Source organism: Suncus etruscus, chromosome 17 (assembly GCF_024139225.1).
Source record: "Suncus etruscus isolate mSunEtr1 chromosome 17, mSunEtr1.pri.cur, whole genome shotgun sequence".
Lineage (NCBI taxonomy): Eukaryota > Metazoa > Chordata > Mammalia > Eulipotyphla > Soricidae > Suncus > Suncus etruscus.
The window spans coordinates 74,531,179-74,553,720 of record NC_064864.1 but is presented as its reverse complement, the minus strand read 5'-3'; the positions used below and the strand labels follow the sequence as shown (position 1 = coordinate 74,553,720).

Below are 22,542 nucleotides of genomic sequence, written 5' to 3'. Positions count from 1 at the left end.
CCTCATGGGGCTTGGGGCACCGTATGGTGTGTCAGTAATTGAACCCGTGTAAGAAGCATGTAGTCAAGTAAGTGCCTTCCCTGTTGTACTATTTCTGCGCCCTGTCAAACTCCAGTTTGACCCTGTCCCACGTCCCAGCTATGTGACCTGGATCATTCAGCCTTGTGTGCAGAGATTCACAAACAGGAAAAGTTACTTGGGAACATGAAGTGGAATGGTAGCAATAAGGGACAAAACTCAACACTGTGCAGACAATATCCAAATGTTTGCTGGGGAGGGCGTAAGAATCCTCTCTGCTTACCTACATCCCTCCATGGTTTGAATCCTTTTGAAACCTAACCTAACGTTAAATCGTATCATTTTAAGGTATGAGACAAAGGCATCCAGTATCACTTTGGTGTAGCCTTAGGATTAGAACAATGGAACTGATGGTTGTCTAGCAAAGAGAAACACACTAATGGATGGAGAGACTGTCATGAAGCGGCTCAAGATCAAGAAGAAGAGTCTCTAATAGCTCTTGTTCTGATATGAGCAATGACTCCTCACAGGGTGAGTGACAGGAACCAGACACAGGCCAGACAGAAGGGATAGTGAGCCAAGGCAGGGGTCTGCCTGGAGTCTGCACAGCGCCAGGAAATGGAATCTGCATGTATCTGGGGACATGGGGTCTGCATGAAGTCAGGACGCAGGGTCTACAGAGCCAGGAGCTCCAGATCCTGAAGCCCTGACCTGACCAGTGGCTGAGGGCAGGAAGAAATAAACAATTTTGGCCAAAGTTAGAAAAAGATGCCAACATCAAAATGATTATTTTATGCAAAGGAACCGCTAAATTATGAGTTGTTTATACTTAAAAGTTCTGTTGCCTGATGAAGGGTGTTGGACATTGTATGACTGAAATGAAATCATTAGCTGTATTTTACAGTAATTAAAGTACTTAAAAATAAATAAAATTCAGTGTTGTCCCTGTAGTTCTTGTCTTTCACCCCACCAGGTGGATGTGGGCAGAAGGGAAAGGTGTGGGGCCTGGAGAGATAGCACAGCGGCGTTTGCCTTGCAAGCAGCCGATCCAGGACCAAAGGTGGTTGGTTCGAATCCCGGTGTCCCATATAATCCCCTGTGCCTGCCAGGAGCTATTTCTGAGCAGACAGCCAGGAGTAAACCCTGAGCACTGCCGGGTGTGGCCCAAAAACAAAAACAAAAAAAACAAAACAAAACAAAAAGGGACAGGTGTGGGCAGAGGTGCAGTAGAGCAAGCTGGAAAATCTGGTTCCTAACAGAGTCCCCCACCTGGACTCTGCTGAAGTGCTCCTGGGCCTTGGGAGGAGGATCTCTGAGCCCCTCGGAAGACTTCCCAGCCTCTGCAGGGAGGTTGAGGTAACCCAGGGCTTGCTGTATGATGGGATTTAGCGGGGGGGGGGGGGTACTGGGCGTTTTGTTGGGGCTCAGGGGCTGCTGTGTGATGTTGGGATTCAGTTGAGACTGCTGTATACTTTTATTGGGATTCAATAGATACTGCTATGTATTTTATTGGGGTTCATTAGTGGCTCCTGTATAATGTTGAGGTTCAGCAGGGCTGCTGTGTATTTTTTCTGGGGTTCAGGAGACTGCTGTGCATTCCTGTTGGGTTGCTGTATATTTTGTTGGGGTTCAGTGGGGCCATTGTGTATTTTGCCGGGGTTCAGGAGCTGCTGTGTATTGTTGTGGGGTTTCTTGGGATGCGATGGGACCAGGTGCAGCCCTGCAGTGACTCACATTTGCCTGGCAGAGAGGAATCATCCTTGTGGAAAGAAGCTAATTGCACAGGGACTACTTTCACAGGAAGTGAAGGCGGGCACGGGCGTCCAGTGGACACAAAGATGCACCTCAGAGGTGGAGCCTCTGTCCTGCCACAGGGGCTGCAGACTCTGCGAGTGTAGATGAAGGCAGAAGCAGCAACAGTGCCTAGTTGGACAACCTCCAGCCAGGCTCCTGCTCTGGTGGCCGCCCCATTTCCTCCACCAGTGTGGGGCCTGGCGTGGCCGCCCAGGACATGCTGGTGTGAAGAAGGGGCACATGCACCCTCTTGGCCCAACACATAGCACCTGGGACCACCCTCAGAACCCCCTGGCCCACACCTACAGTTTGATGACTTTGGGTTTTTCCTTCTGGTTTTAGGGCCACACCTGGCAGTGCTCAGGATAACTCCTGGCAGGATTGGGGGAACCCAGGTCAGCTGCCAGCAAGGCAAGTGCCTTCTCTTCTGTGCTCTCTCCTCTCTCCCTCTCTCTCTTTCTCTCCTCTCTCTACCTCCTTCTGTCTGCCTGTCTGTCTCTGTATGTGTCTGTCTGCATGTCTGTCTGTCTCTTCAGTTCCAGAATTCTTTTCTGTATAATAAGGGCAGTTTCTGCCCCCCACTTAAAACAACCTAAAGTGCACCCAGAGGGACCATAGCTCACAGATGACATAGAGGGCGGGAATTCAGCCCAAGTGAATTCATGGCCACTCACTATAATGCCGCCCTCATTGGCAGGCAACGCTGGCTTAGCCCATCCCACTGAAACTGTCACCTCACATCTGCATCCACCAGTGCTCATGCCTCACCTCCTGCTGATTGTCTGAACAAAGCCAAGACAGAAAAGGCACCCAGGGCCAGCTGCTGGGTGGCCCCTGGACAGTCCTTCAACCTTCCCACTTTCTGTCAAGGACAAACACTGCTTCTCGCCTGCTCAGAGCCAGCATAGAGCTCCCTGCATGGTGCATGGATGGGTAAGACGGAAGCAGCACTGGCTCCACCTGGACAGCACTGAGGAGCCTGGCTAGCTCAGCCCCGCTGAGGCCAGCCTGCCTGTTCCTAGCAGGGTATGGACCAAGAGTAAGGGGGTCTCCCCACCCCAGGGTGGACCCCATGCTGAGGAGCAGGTCCTGTGCATGAACACAGCCCTCAAGGACTTGGGCAGGAGGACAAAGGACTTGGGCAAGTGGACAAAGGACTCTGCAAATGCTAGGGGAGAGGTGGAGACAGGCCAGCCATTCAGGTGCTGGGCCAGGGACAGCTCCTTCAGGGACATGCCTAGAGGTTCTGAGGGGCCAGTGGGAGGCTCTGCAGGGTGTTTCAGGACACCCTGAAACACAGCCCAGTGGGGAAGACAGACCTATGGCTGGAGCAAGGATGAGGTTGTCTGTGCTGAGTGTCACTGAGTGTCACTGAGACATTGAGACCAGACCCTGAGCACAGAGTCTGCGGACACATGGCCTTTCTCTCTGTTCAGCAGGATTTTTGAGGAAACCTTCCCATAAAGCCAGGGTTAGACCTAAAGGGAAATCAGGAATCAGGCAGGTGGCCAGAGAGATAGCATGGAGGTAGGGCAGTTGCCTTGCATGTAGAAGGAAGGTGGTTCGAATCCCGGCATCCCATATGGTCCCCTGAGCCTGCCAGGAGTGATTTCTGAGCATAGAGCCAGGAGTAATCCCTGAGCGCTGCCGGGTGTGACCCAAAACAAAGAAACAAAAGGAATCAGGCAGGTGCCAGGGGGTGATAGGGAAGCTGATATTCATAACTCACTCAAAACCCTCTAGGGTGCCGTGTAGACTGTCAGGTGTCTGGGCTCAGTGTTTGGAACGCAAGGAGGCAGCCAGGTCATCCCTGCTGTGGTTACTCCAGATAGCCAGGTCAGCCCTGCTGCTCGTCACTCATGCATGCTCAGAGAGCCAGACTATCCCTAGCTGCTGGCCTGCATCATCTCGGTCAGCTGGCTGGTGCAGACATGTGGGGACTTGGCCTTGTGCTAAACTGACACCAGAGTTCTGAAGGGCCGCTCTGGTCACTGGAACTGAGCTGACCTCAGAGAAGTACCCTTTGTATACTTTCTGCTGGATGCATGTGCCAGACACATTCCCATACAGGTGTGCAGGAATGTTGGAGATACCATGGAGGAACCAGGGACTGTGAAGTGGACGGAGTGTGGGTTCATGGCAGGAAGCAAAGAGAAGCTGAATGGTGGAAGGGGCACGTTTCCACTCTGCACATGCCGAACAATGTCTTGGTTTGTCCTGGCCAGATGCATCCCCATTTGAGCTGACGAGACGCACTTGTGCAAGTAGGAGGGTCAAGGACCCTCTGGGGAGCAGAGCTGCGGGTCCCTGGTTGAGGTTCAGCTTCCGCTCTGTTCTTCCGTGTGCACAGGCCAGTTCACACGGTGACCCCAGTGCTGTGGCAGGACCCAGTGTGGGAACAGTGTCTAGGCTCTCTGGTCTTCACTGTGCCCCTGCCAAGTAGCATGGCAGCTCCGCTCCTCCTCACCCTGCAGTCCCAGGTTCCTTGGAAGCTTGTGCTCTAACAAGTTCCAGAGCAGACATTTGTTCCTGTAAGACAGTTCCTGCTGTGCAGGTCCCTTTGTGACATATTTATTCTCAGACAAATGGTTCATTTCTTCTCATCTTAGGTGAGCAAATCCATGAGGGACAAAGTCTGGGTGGGATCGTGGCTCATTCCCAGGGAGCCACACAGAGCACATCTGGCCAGTCCTGCAGCAGATGAACAGCAGCCACCTCAGATGAGCTTGTCTCCAGCCTCCACAAAGAGCTCTGCTCTGCATTTTCTCTCATGGTCTGACTGAGATGCAACTGCAGACTGGCCAAGGGTTGGGGTAAGGCATTTGCCTTGCACACAGCTGACCCCGGTTCAACCCCAGCACTCTATGGTCCCCTGCGCATCACCAAGAGTGGCTCATGAGCACAGAGCCAGGAGTATCCCCTGAACATCGCCAGATGGCCCAAACACTATGTCTCCCCAAAACGAAAAAGAAATCTCTGTCTGTGGTCAAGTCTCTGTTTTGCAGGCCAGAGGCTAAAACAGGCAAGCTTCCAGGATGGACTCCCGAGTGCCAACTGGTCCAGGGGCCACTGGCCTGGGGGAGAAAGGAGACATGTGTGGGGCATTTTTGGTCTTCCCCAGAGGATTTCATCCAAATCCCAGGATTTATGATCCACCTAGGTCTTGACTAAGGCTGTTTTGCAGGGACTTTTTGTTAAGCGTGTTTTTATATCTCAAGTTTCTCTCCCATGTTAATGAAGTCCAATTAATGACTCTTCTTTTGGGCCTGTTCAGATCTGAAGTCACTGCCAGCTCCAACAACTCCTCTGTGTTCTGCCACGTCAGCTCCATGGGGCTGAGGTTTCATTCAACACTCAAGGCTTCAGAGCGAGTTTTGGTGAGCCTTGTAAGATCCGTATCCAGGTTTTCAACCCCAGAGTCCTTCATTTTGGCCACAGGGGTCTCAAACTCTCGGCCCATGGACCGTTTGTGGCCCTCTGTACAACATTTTATGGCCCTTCCCTAGAGGAATCTTCTTTTTTGTTTTGTTTTGTTTTAGTTGTTTCGGTCACACCACCCAATGTTCAAGGCTTACTACTGACTTTGCACTCAAGGATCACCCTGTCTTTGCCTCCTGTGTCCCCCAGGTAAACTGAGTTTGAAACCCCTGATTTTGGGGAATGCGGCATTTCAGAAGGTGTGGTTGATGACCACTGGGTGATGTTGGAGCGCGGGATGCTGCCCCCACTGAGGTTCCCCTGCTGAGCTGGAATACCTTAGGAAGTGAGGTGCTGAGTTTGGCACATGGGCCAGCCTGTGCTGAAGGGAGGGACAGAGGCCCCAAGTCCAGTCCTGGTCTACATCTCCTCCTCATGTGCCCATGAGTGGTCACCCTGTGTCTGACTGCGTTTTCTTGGAGAAATGATCTGCCTCTGGGTGAATGTGGATGTTTCCACTGAGGGTCCTTCCCAAATGCCCTGGATCATGCTGAGAAAGGAACTTTCAGTTCTCAGGTTTCAGCAAGTTCTGGTGGTGTGCGTTGGAAGATTTCATCAGCCTCTTCAGCATCGGCTGGGTCGGTTGGAGGCTTAGTCCCTCTCTGAATGTGGTGATTATTTCTTCGGTTTAATCACCTTTTCGTAACCCAGTGTTTCTGATTTTATTAGCTATAACTGACTTGTATTTCCTTTTCTTATTTTGTGGGGAGATATGGGTGTGGGCCATAGCTGGTGGTGCTGAGGGCTTATTCCAGGTTCTGCTCGGGGGTACCACCTGGCAGTGCTTAGATGACTGTATGTGATCCCAGAGGTCAAACCAGGATGGCTAAAGTGAGATTGGGGAGGGACTGGGGAGCATGGGTCTGGAAGCAAATGCCAATACAGGAAATAATCCACACAGACTGAAGGAAATAAAATGGGTTCAGGAAAATTCCACTACAAGCCTTCCACTCACTTGCAAGAGATACCAGCAGGGAGACAGACTAGCTGTGGAAACAGAAATTGCAACCAGCTCCTTCCTGAGACCCGAGGTCTTTATTGGGGAGAGAATTTTGTAGAATTTACCACCACAATTTTCTGCAGGTCCTGCCAGGCTGCAGTTACTGCAATAAGCTGCAAAGTTGTCAGGTTTCTGCAGATTACTGCAGAAAGTTATATGTCTGACTAAGGCTCGGCTGCTGCAAGGCTGAGAGGCTCAAAACTGCCAGAGCTGCAGGAGTGCATACTACAGAGGCCCAAAGCTGCCAGGGCCTGGTGCTTCGAGGTTTGCAGGGGGCCATGGGGCCCGGCTGCTGGATGGGGCCTCATAACCACCCAGGGATGCCAATTTGCAGTTAACACCCGCCCTGGGATTGAGAGAGGAGAGAGAAGTAGAAACCAAGTAAACTTTTTATTCCTCCTCCCAGGGGTTTCTGAGAGAATGGGATAGACAGATGGAAGTCCACCAGGCCAGGGGAGGCTGGGGGAGGCCTGGGGAGGCTGGGGTTCAAGAGAGAAAGAAAAAAGTATAGATACAAAGCAGGCAGTATCTCATTGATGCTTTATCTCTGGCCCCCAGAAAGCCAGTAGGCACTTCTTGGGTCACTATTCTGGGCCCCTCTCCATGGTCCAAGTTTATCCTTTTATACCCGGCATGACAGGGGGCTGTGTCCAATGGGCATGTCCAGGTTCAACTGTCATTACAGTGGGGGTACCCAAGGGGTGTGTCTTCAAGTCCAAGTGCCATACATCAATAGACCCTAGGGTGGAGAACAAGCAGGGTAAGGGATCGATCCAGAGGTATTTCCAGCCCATGAGAGACAAGTACAAACAAAGAATAATTATCCGGAATAGAATAAAAACCAATGACTCCAAGAGATGGCCACGTGTCAGTCCAGTGCCGACTTGTATTTCTTGCATAAATTCAACTAGGGAAAGTTATATGGACATTTACCACACAATTCACATTGGTTCTCTGGCTTTGTGTTGAGGAATTTTGCACCTATTTCATAAGGGATGTTAAACTATAATTTTCCTTCCTTGCAACCAGTATAGAGTTTTTGGTATTGAGCTAATGCTGGTCTCAGCAAATGTGCCTGGGAAGGTTTCTTTCCTTCTCTTCTGTCTGGAACACTTTAGGGAGATGGATGTCCTGTGTTCTGAAAAATCAAGTCATTTGGGCCTGAATAGGTCTCAGAGGTTTTTTGTCTGTTTGTTTGGGGGCCACACCTAGTGACGTTCAGGGGTTACTCCTGGCTATGCGCTCAGAAATCGTTCCTGGCTTGGGGGACCATATGGGATGCTGGGGGATCGAACCACAGTCTGTCCTAGGCAGGCATGTGCAAGGCCTTACCGTTTGCGCCACTGCTCCGGCCTCTCAGAGGTTTTTGTTTTATTTTTTGTTTTTGGGTCACACCTGGTAACGCTTAGGGGTTACTCCTGGCTCTACACTCAGAAATCGTCCCTGGCAGATTTGGGGGACCATATGGAATGCCGGGATTCGAACCACCGACCTTCTGCATGCAAAACAAACGCATTACCTCCATGCTATCTCTCTGGCTCCCATACTCTCAGAGGTTTTTAATGACTGATTTGATTTCAACCTGCTACCTGCCATTGAGATTTTCCATATCTTCTTCTGTTTTGATAATTTGCATCTTGCATGAAACTTTCCATTTCTTCTGGCCTATGCCCTTTCTGTGGCATGATCACAACAGTATCTTAGAACCCTTTGAGCCCTGTATCATCCATAATGATACTTCCATTTCAGATTCGGTGACTCAGGCCTCCTCTCTGTCTCTGTCTCCGCCCCCACCACCACCACACTCCTCACCCAGCTCCATGCTCGGTGGCCGTTACCAGTGATGCTCTCATCTTGATCAGCTGACACAGACCAACTGCACTATCCCTCCAGTCCCTCTAAGCTTGACTTACCTGCTAATGTATCCTATATAACTAGGATGTATTTCTCTGGTTCTTTCTATATTTGTCCTACTTGAGAGTTGTGGATTCAGGTCTTCTCTGTGCTCAGTTGGTGTTAGCCTGCAGGCTCTCCCAGTCTGTGTGTCCTTCTGGGTTGCTGTCCCCTGCTGCAGTGCTCAAAGGCTCTGAGACCTGGGCTCACTTCATTCTCTCATCGTCCTCCTTCTCAACCCTTCCAATACGCTTCCAGCCTCCTCCATTGAAGTTTTCACCTGTGGCAGCAGGACCTGCAGGAGGGAAGCCTACAACCATTTTCCTTTTGAAACTCTGATTTTCTTCACAAATTATTTCCACATTTTCCTTACTTTCTTTGGGAATAATTAGGGCAACTGCTCCTAAAATCTGCCTCAGAAGTCTGCTGGCTGGACATGCCTAGGGAGGGCCCTTTATGTCTACTTTCGGCTCTGAATGAATCACACTTTTTTGTTCTACTGCCTTTCGATTTTTCATTTTGAAAACTGGACATTTCACGATTGTAATGTGGCAACTCTGTAATCCCCTTCTGGGGACAATTTTTTTTTAGCTGTTGAAGATTATAGATGTCTGCTTCTTGACTTTCTAGAGCTAATGTTTTGTAGAATGCAGTTGATGAAGACTATGCATGTCCAATTATTGCTTTGACAGAGATGCCCCTGAGTGCCAGAAGCAGGAAAATCAAAACACCCAAAAGACCAAAAAGAAAAAAAGAAAAAGCAAACAAAGCAAGAGCAAACCCCCGTCCCATCTCTGCAGAATCCCCATGTCACTGTCAATATTCCTGCAGCAGCTCCCTAACACAGGTGCTGGCCTGTGTCCCCGCTGCAACGTCCTCAAGTCCTGGCAGCAACATTGCTCCGGTGTGTGTCAGAACCTACATGCCATATGGTGGGGATCAGGAGGGCATAGAGCCCAGGACAGGCACGTCTCAGAGCACGCCACCACATAGGCTGTCATGATCCAGCAGGCAGAGTGGCAACCAAAGGCCTATGCTGCTCTCAGGGCTGTGCACAAGTGCGCTCTGCTTGGTATTTGAGGTTTCAGCAAGCAGCCCGACCGTCAAAGCTACTCACCTCTGCATTCTGACAACTATGCATGTCCAACTCCCCATGTATGTTAGATCTTCCTTCAAAGAGGCCAGGCTGCTCCTGAGGTGCTGGGGATATAGAAGGTCCTCGGTAGTACACACACGGGGAATGTAATTTTCTGCACGTGGGCAAGAAAGGGGTCACTGTGTGATGTCATTCATTCCCCACGAACGGTGGACCTGCTTTCCCTTTGTCCAAAATCACTATGAGCTGGTTGGCTGAGCCAGCAGCAGTGCAGAGAGGAGTATGCCCAGCATACATACAATATGCCCAGCACTGTCAGAGGTGGACTCACACCACATGTGGCTGACTGCAGCAGAACTCACACTCGGTGAAACAGGGAGGCAGGTGCCAGAAACTGGCCTGAGTTGATGTGGGACAGCTGGTTCAGTTCAGGATATGCTTCCACACAAGCTCCGACCATTCCCTCGGCCTCCTCTGCTTCCACTGGTTCTCTTTGCCAAATATTCAGGGACTGATTGGGCTGGAGAGGCCTGAAGGGTGGTGCTCACAGTCCTTGTCTCCGATCCTGGGAAATGGCCAGGAATTCCATGCAGACACAGCCTGTTTGATCTCAAGCCACCCAGAACTTCTCCTTGACGATGGGCAGTAATGGCCCCTGTTTTGGGCCATGATCAGAGTTTCCTCTTGCGCTTCATCAGAGACTCTGCACCAATTAAGTGAATGCTTTAAAATTTTAATTATCCTTGGGAAGCAAACAGCAAAGCCCTGGGTGAAATGATTCACTTTGTAAGGTGCAAACAAATATTTTGCTCTAATGACTGTCCCCCGTGAAATAGCAGCTATTGCCTATATCAACAAACACACACGTAATACCAGAGCCAGGGGACAATGAGTCGGGGATAATTTGCTAACCTGCCGATTGTTATCAGGAAAGCTGATAGTGAGATGTAAAGATACATGCACATACTGGAACAGTCACCCTGTGGATGAGGTTTTGTTAGGCCCCGAGCAGGGTTTGAAGGCCAGAGCTCATCTCCCAGGGAACAACAATCTCATCAGAGAACAGCCTGCAGGGCCGTGGCGAGCCCACAGTCCTGCTGTCCTGCACATCAACCCCATGAGCCTCCTGCTTCCTACAGACAGATGAGGCTGAGGGAGACACTGTCCTCAGTGTGGACAGTCAGAATCCTAGCAACAGAGGGCCCAGCACACTGCGTAAACAAAGTTACAATGGAGTGCCGGGTCCAACATGGTGAAAAGTATGTATGGTACAAGGTGCCCCAGGGGGTGTGTATGGAGGGGGCCTCTTTGTCCTATGTGCTATCTCAGTGCTGCCCAAGAGCAAGGGAGGACCCCCAGGGAGGTGAGACCATGCAGCTGACAGATGGGGACCACATTGTGTCCCAGAAAATGGGGTGCACAGGTCCAAGATGGAGCCAGTGGGAAGGGCCTGGCCCTGCCTAACAGGGCCATACTTCCTGTTTCACTGAGGGCTCAGCCTGTGTGTCTGGATCCTGAGACCCAGGCCCAGGCATCTGCCCAGCACGGCCATTGCCTCTCCCCGCTAGGACACTCCTGTGAACCGTTAGTTATTCTCCAATATCCCAGCGAGCAAAGCTATGTATGACACAGTGCTGGGCCTGTTCATTCACGTCTTGGTGAAGTATGGAAAAAAAAGAACCACATTCTTCACCAAGGAGGGGGCTAACCATGTGTGCAGGATGAAAGCAGAGAGAAATTCTTACTCAGAACAAGACAAGCTGGATTCAACAGCTTCGCCGTCTCTTGTTCCTATATTTCTATGGAGCCACAGAGCCAGCACAGTTCCATGTGGGCCATGGAGCCAGGAGTGCACGCAGACAAGGGAATGCTGAATTAGGCCATGGGTGGAGGAAAGGTCAAGGATGGAGCAAGGTCAAGGCCGGAGGGAAGGGCAAAGTCAGGTAGAAGATCAAGGTTGGAGGGAAGGTCAAGAATATGCGAAGGTCAAAGCCAGACTGAAGACCAAGGTCAAAGGAAGGTCAAGGATGGAGGAAGGTCAAGAACAGATAAAGGGGCTGGAGAGATAGCATGGAGGTAGGGTGTGTGCCTTGCATGCAGAAGGATAGTGGTTTGAATCCTGGTATCCCATATGGTCCCCCGAGCCTGCCAGGAATGATTTCTGAGCATAGAGTCAGGAGTAACCCCTGAGCACTGCCGGGTGTGACCCAAAAATAAAAAAAATGAAGGTCAAGATTAAAAGGAAGGGCAAAGTCAGAGGGAAGGTCAAGGTTGGAGGAAAGGTCAAGGCCAGAGAGAAGGACCAGGATACTGCTTCTGGGGGCAAGATGCAGAGTCCACACCAGGACAAGGGCACCTTTTTTTTCAGATTGATAGCACAATGGGTAGGACATTTGCCTGGAAGGAGGAGGAGGAGGGAAAGGAGAATTAGAGGAGGAGGAAGAGGTGATGGAGGAGGAAGTAGAAGTGATGGTGGAAGAGGAGGAGGAGGAAGAGGAAAAGGAGGAAGACAAGGAGAAGTGGAGGAGGAGGAAGAGGAGGAGGAAGAAAAAAAGGAGGAGGAAGAGGAGAAAGAGGAGGAGAAGGAGGTGGCGGCAGCAGTGAGTCAAAAGCAGAAATGACAAGGGCACCTCTTACCGCCTCACCAAAGGAAGAGTCTGCCTTAAGCTGATGGACCCACGTGCACTCCCAGCAGGCTTTCTCTGCACATGAACCCTGGAGAACCACTGGGCGAAGTGGCTTATTCAACAGTCTAGCCCTGTGTTTGCCAAGGAAGAACTAGAAAGTGGCTTCTCTGCCCCCAAGTGCCTCCCCTGCCTGCTGTGACTGGCACCTGCCTACTGACTGGTACCTGTGAAACCAGAGCCCATCTTCAAGGTAGGTAGCACTGCTGTAGAAGTGCCCTACTCTGCCTCCTCTGGTGAGCTGGTCCTGCCACCCTGCCTCCTACAACCACACCCACCAGCCCTGGGAGTGAGACCCGGTGCCATGTATGGCATGCAGGGTGTTCACTCCTGGGCAGAACATGGCCTCTGAGACAGAGCTGGGTTTGTGCCTCAATCCTCTGACCGCGGCAGTGGCCTGTTTGCCTGCTGGGGATTGCCAGTGTCTTCCCACTGCCTGATCAACAACAGAAATGGTGAGACGGGGGGGGGGGGGGGCACGTGTGTAAGAAACATGCATTACTGTGTGCACATGCTTGTCTGCACACATTAGCGTGTTCATGTGTAGCATATGGGCTTGGCATAAGTTGCATGCACACAGTGTGTTCTTTATTTTTTTATTTTTATTTTTTTGGGTTTTTTTGGGCCACACCCGTTTGACGCTCAAGGGTTACTCCTGGCTATGCACTCAGAAATTGCCCCTGGCTTGGGGGGACCATATGGGATGCCAGGGGATCGAACCGCGGTCTGTCCTAGGCTAGCGCTTGCAAGGCAGACACCTTACCTCTAGCGCCACCTTCCCGGCCCCAAAGTGTATTCTTTATGTTTACCAAGTACACTGCATACATGCATGCCATGTGCATGTTCTGTGTCATGTGCCTCATGCAATGCTATATGCATGGTGTGTTATGTATATGGCATGTTTTGTGTATGGTGCATGGACTGTGCCATGTGTCTCAGCGTGTGTGGTATCCCACATTCATACTGTGCTCATGCTATGTACATAGTATTTTCTCTCTGTGCTAGGTACATAGTGTATTGTATGTGTGCTGCATGCTCCATGTGTGTGTGCCATGCTCCTCCCTTCAGGAAGTGTGTCCCATTGCTGGTCCCAGCCTATCTACTGAGGGCATCGTTTCTGGAATTTGTTCCAAGGAAACCATGTGAGGGGTGCACAGAAAAAGCCAGGATCGCAACTTGGAGGGTGTGGACAAGCCAGTAGAAGGATGACGTCGTGTCACATGTTCAGGAATGGCCGTGTGTCACGGTGGACCAGACCACGAAGCAGGTGAGACCATGATTAATGCTGGGGGTGAGCTCAGTGTGCACAGAGAGGGGAGACAAGAGAGCTGGGACATGCACTGGGGTGATCCCCCACCCCCACCTTAAGATCTTTCTAAGACAGAAATGTCACTTCACTCATTTCTGTGACAAAGAAAAGCTCCTTCTGGTCCAGGAAGCACAAAAAGTCTTCATGAGGAAACAGACTCATGTCTGCAGTGGCCACAGCATTCACCAGGCAGGAGCACTTGCTCCCCAAGTCCTTTCCCAAAGCCTCTCTGAGGTGAAAGGTCAGGAAATGGATCTGTGAAGAGTGGTCAACAATCAGTGTGACCGTGGCTGCAGAGAGCCAGGACTGAGAAGGTCGTCAGGTCAGGGCAGAGCTGGGTGCCAGTGCCAAGGAGGCCTAACACTGACTCCATGGCAGGAGCCTCTGCTTGATGCCATGGCCAAAAGCAAACATCACAAAAATAACATCCTATTTTCATGCATAGGGCAAAAATGGTTATAAAAAAAGGCAGAACTGCTTTTTTGTTTTGTTTTCACAAAAACTATGTTCCAGCCCTTCTAGACTCTGGAACGACCCTTTCCAGGGGACTTGGTGCATGGTTTCCTCTTTGCACTGGGACAAAGTGTGTGAAATGTGAAGACGAAAGACACTTCTGCATCCTTGCGAGGCATCCTGGGTTCCCCAGGAGTGCCCATGGCCAGTCCAGGGTGGGAAGGGAAGCCAGGGTTCGGGTCAGCCAAATGGAGTCATCACTGGTTCATCTCAGCTTGGCATCAATGGTATCCCGTGACTGACTGATGCCACCTCCTTTCAGCATCCGGCACAAATCCATCATGCCCATCATGACGCTGTGCTTCCCCATTCCAGACTCTGCCAAGCAGTGGGTGCCCGTGGATCACACATGGTCCCTAAAATCTGGGTGAGCCCTGGAATAACCTTGATGGCCATGCTTTGGGACAGAAGAGGACTGCACACTGTCTGCAGATGGTCTCCTCTCAGACCTTCTCAGGGCCAGAGTCCTGGCTGCTCCATTTATTCTAGTAAAGCGCAATGAACTAGCACGCAGAGCAGCTGACAAGTGCCAGGGCCAGCTGAGCTCATGGCTACCATGGCAGTTTCTGCTGCAGCGGAAAGAACAGTGAACAGAAAGTTTCCTGGGATCGAAACTGGCTCAGAGGGTTGGAGCATGCTGGGAGTTCAGCACACTGGCCTGTGAGCACTGTGAAGGGGCTCTGCCAAGAGCACTTCCTCAGCACTGGGGAGAAGCAGGTGAGCTTCCTGTCTCGCCTCCATGTGCCCCACTGTCTGGTCTGCACGGAGGTTGGCTGACAGACACACCTTCTAGCCCTGCAGGAACCCCAACCTGATGTTTGTGAGTTCACTGTCACACACTCGTACCTCACCTTCGTTCCTCCACAAGGGAGGCCACGAGTCACATGACCCTGACTGATGAACTCTGGTCTGACTTACCAGAGCCAAGATGCATCTTACATCCATGTCAAATCAGATCTGATGGCTGCAGACGGAGAAGGGGCAGTTACTATGTAGAGATAACGTCTATGTGAAGGGTGTCATCTCGCTCGCACTATCACTGGCTAGACTCTCTCGAATGAGAAATGGTGAGTCAATGACTCAGGCTTGAACTGGTTTCAAAATCTAAAGAGTATTAATGAGTTCGCAGCCGGCAGCCGGGAGGGAGGGCAGATTCTTGGCCATGTACAAAGGTGCTCCACTTGGGGGGACACTTCTCAAGTTCTGTCATGCATGAGCCAGCCTGGACAGCCCTGAATTGGTCCTTCTCCCTCCTCCCTCCTCCCTCCTTCTCTTTCCATCCTCTATCCTCCTTCCTTGCTGGGGCCCGGGCCCCACCTGCAGCTCATCAAACAGTTTCTTAATGCGTTTAGCAGTAGTCTGGAGTCTGTTCAAACACAGTTCCAGGTTTTTATGCAGCAAAGTACCAGCATCTGCAGAAAATTTGGAAGCTTCCAGAAAGACGGCGTTGGCCACAGAGCCTGGAGCTGCAAGTGCTTTCATAGTGACCAATGGTCACCTTTTCTGGGGCCCCAGAGGACTTGTACTGGGGACCTCCAGCCTCTGTCCTGACCACGGCTGGGCACAAAGAACTGTGGAGAAGCTTCGAGGGAAGGGCCTGGGCACCAGATTCTGCTGGTGGGCAGTGAGGGGCAGCACAACCCACTGGGTCCCTGTTGCACGTGGACATGTCCCTGGGCAGCTAGGTCTGGGCTGGGATGAGAAGGTCCTGGGCAGCAGATGGGGCTGCGGGAGCATCTGCTGCTCAAACGCTCCACCCAGGCTACAGCCCCGGGAGCCGCTTCTTAAAGGAGCCCAAAGGGGAGACCTGGAGACCCCTTAGCTGTGGTCTCTGCTGGGGGGCAGTCTCTGACTCAGGCCCTGGGACCCCAGAGTCTGCAGGTGACTGTGAGTACTGGCAAGATGCTGCTGTGGGCATAATCATGCTATGGTTCTCTCAGCCCTGGTGAGCCTCCAATAGAAACTCTGCTTTCCTTTTGCCTTTACACATGCTAGTACTTATTTGTCTTGTTTCCACAAGCATGTGTGGGTGCTGGGGCCCCTCTGAATAAATCAGGACAACAGTGTCAGGGACTTAGTCCTGGGAAACTTCTCAGCAGCACTCACACACGGGCACACTCACACATTCGTTCACACTTACCTGCACACTCCCACACATATATGCAGTCAAGTTACTCAATCACAAACACATGCACACATGTACACACATGCATACTCAAACACCACACACATGTACATACACACAAACACATGCATGTACGCAGAATCATGAACACTCACATGCACTTATATACACTCATATACACAGAAAGGTACTAATGCACAGTTCCACATAAAAGTGTGCGTGTGCACACACACACAACAGAATGCCAGCAGTGGATGAAGTCCCTTGGATGCTGCATAGATGTAGAGACCTAGGGACCCTCTTTGTCCCCACCCTCCCTGTTTCCTTTCTCTTGGCTTGTGTTGAAGGTCATGTGAACATCCTGTTGACGGGGGCAGTGACAGTGGGGAATGAGAAGGGTGATAAGGAGGGAAAAGGGGTGAGCCTGGGAGGGGACAGGAAGACAAGGTGGGCAGGGAACCTGTAGAAACATCCCATCCTCGGTCATTCAAACACAGCCACGAGGGTCACAATGGGGAGGGACATCTCAAATTGTGTCATTGGTGACCATGGGGTTCCGTGAGGGGTCTCGGCCCAGTAGCCCTGAAGAACAGACCCTGGGAATCAAACAGCCCTGCCAAGGTTGGTGGTTTGACCTTGGGGCTGTTGGGCTGAAATGTTCCCAGGACTCGGCCAAGTGCACCTTCATTCTGGAAAGTTCTCAGAGCTTCCACTGTAGCAGGTTCTTGGCCCCTGGCTCGTAGCTGGGCCCAGAGGCTGTGGCTCTGCCTAGCCTGTTCCCAGGGCCTCCAAGGGCTGCTCTGGCACAAGTTCTTAGCTCAGCCCCATGTCCTGCCTGCAACACTGATGTCCTCGAAGACCACAGCTGGCACCAAGTGGACATCTTCAGCTCTGATCTTGACCCTCCGCTCCCCCTCCCCCAACCCAGTCAGTACACATGGCTGCCCTGACCCTGGGCTGAGTTAAAAGGTCTCTATGGGGAAGAAGATTTCTGTGGTGTTGTGGCTCAGAGCCAGGGAATGGTGGAGGTTTATTGCTCAGCTCTGCTGAGCAATAGAGACCTGGGCCCTCAGCTGAAACAGAGGCAAACTCCTGGCCTCTCGCTTGCATGCTTACATGGTGCAAACTTTCAGGCCACTATTTGCTTTTGTAACTTTTCTTAAACTCATAATATTCCTAGAGTTTCAAGTTTACTTTCAGACTAGGATATCATCTATAAGACTACTTTCCCTATCACACCACTCGGGTCCAAGCTATGACCCAAGGAAAAAATCCACCCCAGAACCCTTTCGAGGAGCCTTAGGGCATCTTCCTTGTGCCAACCTTGCACCTAACAACTCAACAACTGACTTTAAACCAAAGAGGTTGATGATGACATTGTGGTAGATTTTGAGTGAGTTCTCTGAACTCTGGCAGGAGCTTTCTTTGTCTTCTAACACAGGAAATCTACTCTTTGGGAAGGCAAAGTGAATCAGGAACCACCCACAGACCAAAAAAAGAATCCGTGAGTTCATTTCTGGTGTCTCCCAAAGCACATGGTTTTCTAGGGTCTTGCTGAAATGTCAGAAGCAGCATATCTGAGAGAAGTTTCCCAGAACTAAGTCCCTGACATTGTTTCCCTGATTTAGACAAAGGGGCCCCAGCACCCACACAAGTTTGTGAAAACAAGACAAATAAGCATTAGCATGTGCAAAGGCAAAAGGGAACCAAAGTTCCTGCTGTGGGCCCATCAGGGTTGAGACCCCCTCAGTGAGCTGTGAATGTGTTAAGAGGTGAGACCCTCTCAGTGAACTATGTCAGAGGTTAGACCCTTCAATGAGCTGTGAGCCCCTCAGGATTTAGACCCCTCAGTGAGCTGTGAGTCTGTCAGAGATAAACCCTTCAGTGAGCACCTCAGAGATGAGACCGCCCCCCAGGGAGCTGTGGGCTCATCTGTTCTGGGGTCTGCTGTCTAGCAAAGCAGCTGGAAACCTGTGGGCAGGCAGCACACCCAGGCAGCCCCTTTCCACTACCACCTGAACCTTTTCTCTCACCTTGAAGAAGGAAGAGACTGCAAACAGTAAGCAATAAACTTCAGGAAAACATTTTCATCTCATAAAACACCAATCATCCATATTCCAGAAAACTGGCAATGAAGTAAACAATTTGCATACGGAAACTGAGAGCCACATTGAGATGCAATTAAACTCCAAGTTCTTGGAAAAATAGGCCACACCATCAGGAGCCCCAGTTGCTGCGTCTGAGTGCTCAATGGCCTGAGCACTGCTTCTGATCTTTCGGGCTTGAAAGACACTGTCACCAAAGACAAAGCTACCTGTGTGATCTGTTGCTGCAGAACTGCTCTCCCCAGAGGCAGCAGCAAGTGAGAAGGGGTTTCCTTCCCTTCACCCCCACAGTAGCCCTGGAGGGCATGGTTGTCTCAGCAGGTCCCCAGCTCCCTGGGGCCCCACTAGAGGACAGGACCACCAGACAAAAGGGTTGATTGGGGATTCTGCTCAGGCACCAGCCAGAGAATACTTTGACTAATCTCTCCAGTTGTTTACAAATTCATGAGGGATTCTTTTCAAAGCAGCCAGCTGAGTTTGGGCTGGTCCTTCTCCCCTTACTTCAGAGCACAGCTTGTCTGTGGAGGGGAGGAGGCAGGCCCGGAAACAACCCCTGCCTACCTCCATCTCAGTCTTCCTGGGGCTCACAGCTCTGGGTTCAGCTGGAGTCCCTGAAAATGCCCATGAGTCCTTGGCCCCCACAGACTCTGTTCCAGTACTCTAGAACTGGTCTCTGAGCTAGGAAGTGTAGTGATGAAGTGAGGGGTGGAGGTGAGGGCTGGCACCAGGTCACACCTTGTTCCTGCACCTGTTCTCCAAGCAGCACCAAGAATCCTGGGTCCTCCTTGAAATTGGTTTCCTCCATGGACACCAGGTGCCCATCCTGAGCAGCCTCCAACTTGTCCCACTCCAGAGACCTGCTGGACCCCAAGTCTCCTCCATAAGGTTCTGGGTAGCCAGGGCCACAAGCAACCCATGCCTCTGCAGCAAATGGATGTTTGTTTGTGGAAACACAAGACAGAATGTGGACTATGAGAGCCTTGTGGGCGAAGTCCACTTTCCTGGTTTCTCTGATGCAGGAAGGGGATGAGGAGAACAGAGAGGAAAACAGTCATGAGAGCAAAGGTCACATACATCATGGTGGATATGAGAGGAGGTCAAGAGAGGCCACACACATCATGGTGGATATGGGAATCAGCAGAGGGACATGGCACACAGAACTGACCAATACCTGGATTGACCTTGCCAAGGACACAGGATATGCAGAGCTGACCAGCACCTGGCATTAACCAAAATGCACCCTCTCCTGGGAACACTGTCCTCAGCCATGAACACACTTCCCAAGAGCACCAGGCCAGAGTGACTACAGTGAAGCAAGAGGTTCATCATAGCAGCCTTGGGCAACCCTGGCCCGACCTTGTCCTGAGGACAATGCCTCTCTTAGGACCCTCTCAGTCTACTGTCCCAGAAGGAGCTCATCCGCTCAGTGCTCCCGAGAAGCTCGGCGACAGCCCTGTTGAAGTCCCCCCATTCCTACCCTCATCCTGGCTACCAGGCCCTTGGCTGGGAGTAAGTGGCACCTAAGGTGCAAACTCTTAGACCAGCATTTACTAGAGAAAAAATGCTGACCCACTGGACCCTGTAACCCTGCACCCAACTTCCTGTTTCCCTAACCTCTTCTTTTGAGATATCAATCCCACCTGGATGATGAGACCTGCCCACACCTGGGATGGGACAGGTTGTTTTGAATAAAGAATAAGAGGGGGAAAGAGAATAATCTGGGGCTGGAGAGATAGCACAGCGGCATTTGCCTTGCAAGCAGCCGACCCAGAACCTAAGGCGGTTGGTTCAAATCCCGGCATCCCATATGGTTCCCCGTGCCTGCCAGGAGCTATTTCCGAGCAGATAGCCAGGAGTCATCCCTGAGCACCGCCAGGTGTGGCCCAAAAACCAAAAACCAAAAGAAAAAAAGAATAAGAAAGTCTGCTTGGGGGGAGGCAAAAGAGGAAGAACAAAAGGCATATAGCAGGAAGCTTAGGAGAGAAGAGCCAGGGAGACAAATAGAGCTCCTGAGAGGAAGACATGAGTTAGGCAGACATGTCACAAAGACTCATGGTGGAGAAATGCCGTAAGGGAATAAAGCGAGCTGACTCCAATGAAACTTTTAACTGACAGCTTGTCAACTGCTTCTCCACCATTACCCCGCTTGATCAGACCCGGCAGCTGAGGGGGCCGGAGGCGCCATGCTGAGGGAGGCCTCACCCAACGTGTGGACTTCATGCTTTATTTTTATATTTAATTCTACAGGACCCAAAGTGCCACAGTAATGTAATTTGGGGCTTGGAAAAGACTAGGTTTCCACGCCCTAGTTAGTGCTAGCTGGGCCAGCAGGGGACCTCTTTTTCACCAGGTACCTGTGGAGTGATGTCAGTAACCCGGCACCCCATCCACCTTTTCCATCAAACACCATGAAGAAAGGTCCCACCAGCTCTGCTAGCACCACCAACGGCCCCTGCTGCCACTCACCTTCCGGCTCTCCACAGAGGGTGCACTGGGACTCTGCAAGAGAGAGAGAGAAAGAGAAAATCACTGGGTATCAGTTTAGGGACAAACAACATGCATAGCCTCAGCCAACCTGGTCCACACTGCACACTCCTGGCAGTCAACACTGATGTTAGCTCCAGGCTCTAGATATGACCCACAAAGACAGCTAGAAGATGAGTCAGTAACACAAAAGGAGGGGAGCTTATTACCAGCATGATGGGGCCACACCACAACCCAGGTGGGACTTGTAAGCCTTTCTATAGGGTTGCTGAGGCTTCAAGCAAGGGGTAAAACTGTAGATTTTAGTACACATGACATCAGCCAGGTTTAAACTGGTTGACTGAAGTAGTAGAGGAGAGGCTTGGGCATCCATGGGAGCCCATGACTTTAGAGAGCAGTTACATAAGGTTTATTGCCGGCAGGCCCCCAGGTGTTGCTAGTTTATCTAACTGTACTGGTATGTGACCTTGAAGTTCCTGGAATTGGCTAGCTGGGCCAGTCCCTCTTTCTTTAGGCTGAGCCTGTCATGGCAGTCCTTATGTCTAAAGCAAAGCATGGTTACAGAAGCAAAACAGCAGGAGTTAATTCTAAACTTCATTCCCTTCTAACACAGAAAACTCACATTTGTAAACACTGAATTGAGCCTATTCCACAAAGCATGCTCCTAGGTCTCACACATCACACACTTGGTTCGCACATGCATTTATGTTGGCACAGTGGCCCGTTTCCTCTTTCCACATAGCATCTCAGCTTCCACCTTACTTCCCACTCTGCCAATGTCCCCTTCCCAGCAGGGGCCCATGAGTGAAAGCACATATATGGGGTCCAACTCGTGGCATAGACTCCCATTCTTGTAAGTGCCTAGGGACCTGCTTGCATCCATCACTTCAGGACTCTTATATGCCCCCTGTGACTTCTGAAGGTCTCGGCAGGTGGAGTATGTGTGTTGCCCATTCCTTCTGCCGGGGAGAGCCTGGCACATCATCAAAAGCATGCACAATGGGGGCCGGAGCGACAGCACAGTAGTGGGGCGTTTGCCTTGCATGCAGTTGACCCAGGATGGACCTGGGTTCGATCCTCAGGGTCCCATTTAGTCCCCCAAGCCAGGAGCAATTTCTGAACACTTAGCCAGGAGTAACTCCTGAGCATCACTGGGTGTGGCCCCAAAACCAAAATAAAAAAAACAAAACAAAACAAAAATATGCACAATGGCATTGCTATACCAACACCGGTGTGCACACGTCTATGTGGAGATGCACAGCCAAGTACGCCAGTCCACTGCACAGCACATCCACTTGTGTGTCCACATCTGCCCAGGACCCACTGGGCAGCATGTACGCTCCCCAGGGATCCTAATTGTGGCCACAGAGAAGCTGGATTTCTCAGTCTGAGAAACGACAGTCTCGGGTGGGAACAAAGGTGTCCAGGGAGGGCATCTCGGACGGAACATTATGACTCCAGGGAGCTCTGGGTGTGCGTGTGCATGTCCAGTCCAGCAATTCAGCATCCCCAAGGCTCCAGGGCAGTGCCACACTGGTGAAGGTGGCACTCAAGTGCCTGCAGCACACAGGAACATCAGGGAAGTCTTTTCAAGTGGGGTAGGCTGAAAGGAAAGGGTGTTTCCAGGGCAAAGGAAGCCCCTACTTACTAGTTCTACATACTACCAAAATCGGGCTTTAATGCTTTTTGTTTCGTTTTGGGGCCACACCTAGTGGCACTCAGGGGTTACTCCCGGCAGGCTCGAGGAACCATATGGTATGCCAGGGATGGAACTCTGGTCTACTTTGTGCAAGGCAGACACCCTCCCCACTGTGCTATGGCTCCAGCCCCCTGAGCTTCAATTTATACATTAACAGCAACTTTACCTGCTAGAGGAGAGGAAGAGACCCCAAAATCCCCCCAAAGAGAGATGATCATGTCAATGCCCAAGCACAACCTCCCACACTGATCCCTCACCAAAGGCTGCTGTTTTGGAGTCCCAATCTCTATGGGAACTAACCTGGAGAATTGAGACCCCTCCTGGGAGCTGAGAGCTCTCTCTCGG

General features: G+C 51.2%; 1 protein-coding gene across 2 annotated transcripts in view; it reads right to left on the bottom strand.

Moving 5' to 3' along the window:
• Nucleotides 1–22,542, bottom strand: part of DLGAP2 (DLG associated protein 2) — a 116,456-nt gene that overhangs the window by 39,439 nt on the left and 54,475 nt on the right. Inside the window, exon 2 of one of the 2 annotated variants that reach the window (XM_049790329.1) lies at nt 20,481–20,513. The gene's annotated coding sequence lies outside the window, so the exon portion shown is untranslated. Of the gene's footprint in view, nt 1–20,480; nt 20,514–22,542 lie in introns of those variants that run through there. The other variant, XM_049790330.1, reaches the window with a different exon arrangement.